The sequence below is a fragment of the Atta colombica genome, unplaced genomic scaffold (assembly GCF_001594045.1).
Source record: "Atta colombica isolate Treedump-2 unplaced genomic scaffold, Acol1.0 scaffold277, whole genome shotgun sequence".
NCBI classification, from domain to species: domain Eukaryota; kingdom Metazoa; phylum Arthropoda; class Insecta; order Hymenoptera; family Formicidae; genus Atta; species Atta colombica.
Window position 1 is genome coordinate 313742 of NW_017259378.1, and position 2156 is coordinate 315897.

At 32.6% G+C, this 2156-nt stretch overlaps 1 protein-coding gene across 1 annotated transcript in view; it reads right to left on the reverse strand.

Annotated features, from left to right (window-relative positions):
- LOC108689822 (dynein regulatory complex protein 1) overlaps positions 1–2156 on the reverse strand; it is an 8183-nt gene extending 6027 nt beyond the window's left edge. The window contains exon 1 of the mRNA XM_018196763.1: positions 2085–2156. The gene's annotated coding sequence lies outside the window, so the exon portion shown is untranslated. The remainder of the gene's footprint in view (positions 1–2084) is intronic.

A 2156-nucleotide genomic window follows, 5' to 3' on the forward strand; every position in this document is an offset into this window, starting at 1 on the left:
GTTAAAATACACTGTATTATATTAAATTTTACTATATTTTATTAACTCCATTATAATACGAAATATGTGTCGAAAATATGTGTACATTCAACGTCACAACTTTTGTATCGAATTCTCAGCGCTTAAAATTTCATCCTAGGTCGCGAAATAGATCAAGCTATCTCTCTTTCTTTTTCGACCAATCGTGCTCTTTTCGTGACTTAATGCTAGCATGAATTAAGGCATATGCCTACGCACGTATTAATATTAGGAGCATGGCAATCAGCACGTGTGTGCCACGTATTTGCATCATTCGCGACAATGCGCTTGCTTGTATCACTAATGCCGCGTGTCCCAGGTGTCCCCGTTTCTTACGATCCAATTTAGGTCCGTTCGATTATCGATAGGTTAGCAATTCTAACTTCCATTACGCTGAGTGAACGAGTGGATTGTCGCTGATAACGGATTATCGCGATGAAGTTATTCATAACGGAATGATGACACGCGTAACACCACCAGACGCGTCAGACATATATATATATATATATATATTTACATACAGGAACTTGTTTATGTAAACGAGTGTGATACTTTTGACTTTTTGAATTTTGACACGTGGGGACATATAGGAGGAATAAAATAAGTCGTATATCGTATTGTATATCGTATTGTAAAAAATACAGATGTATATTAATTTACTTGATATCACATTCTTTATGATAAATGATAGATATCGATGATTATCGATGGATGGATATGTGACGATGTTTATCTTCAAATTGATTAAGGATGATTTTACTAAACATTGCTCTATCATTGTCGATACAGTAACAACGAAAAAAACTTAGCTTAATAATTAGTCGAATTAACATTGATCAATTAAATCAATCGTTTTTGTCGGGAAAAAATTTTTTGACGAGGTATCAAATAAATAACAGAATACTTCATATATAATATATATGAAGTATATATATATATATATATTCGAAATTAAAAATTAAATGATAAATTATATTTAAAACAGAGCTTCATCATAAAAAGGAGATGTAACGTTATATTTATAATTATGCGCTTATCGTATTGTTCAGATACATTCGTTAAAAACGCGTGTTCGCATCTCTTTATTTTAGAAGTTAAAAAAAGACTACGAGGAAAAACGTAACACTTGGGCATTATTCCATAGAGAACGTAGATTTCACTACGCTAAGCAAATACTGCACTTAACGGCCGAAGCGGATATGAACCCAAGAATATAATCGTTATATTTTCATAAAGCCTCGTTATATTTTTGGTATGATACCACTCATTGGGATATTTGGAATAACGAAATGCGTCGATGTCAGAATTTGGTATGCAAAGTAAGATGAAGAGAGTAAGGATCATTTTCGCACATCTTTATATCAAGATTCTCAGAATAACAGTAATTTGAATAATACAACTTATTGCCAATTTAAATACATTGGTTAAAGAAATTCATGGAGAATCTATTTGGCTACGAATTGATCGAAACAAACACGACGTCCTTCGGCAAAACATTCGACATAGGCTTCCTGGAAATCGCTTTCTCTAGTTTCAATATCGAAATCGACGTATTTCTGCGAATCCTGAAAATCTCAAGGATGCGAAATATCAGAATTAATGTTCTTGATGTTTGTTCATATCAATATTACATTAATACTCTTTATTATGATTATTTACAATCGAAACTGCGATTTTTTCGAGTTTAATTTTCAACGCTACACGAATTATTTCCATTTTATCCCGAACAATAAACATACTCTCTAAAACTTTCAGAGTGGAAATTGTCACTCTAAAGAGTGAAATCTCAATCTTGAAGACTGAAAACTCAGTCATTCTTTTTTCCAAGACTGGCTTAGTTTTCACTCCAAAATTTAGATAGTAATCCGTATTCATAGTCAGACCTTATATTAAAAACTTCATTAAATTTATCTTTAGATGTTTAGTGACCAATAAAATAATTCATAAAGCATCCGAAGATAAATAATTTAAGGAAAAGCCTTAAATGTAAAGTCTGACTATGAATACGAGCATAAAAGAATTCGATTTGAATATCAACGGAATATCAGCCGGGAAAAAAAATTCACCAGCACAAGACACACGACCATGAAAATTAATGACGCGACGCGTTCCCGAATGACGAAAACGTTCGTGTCCGT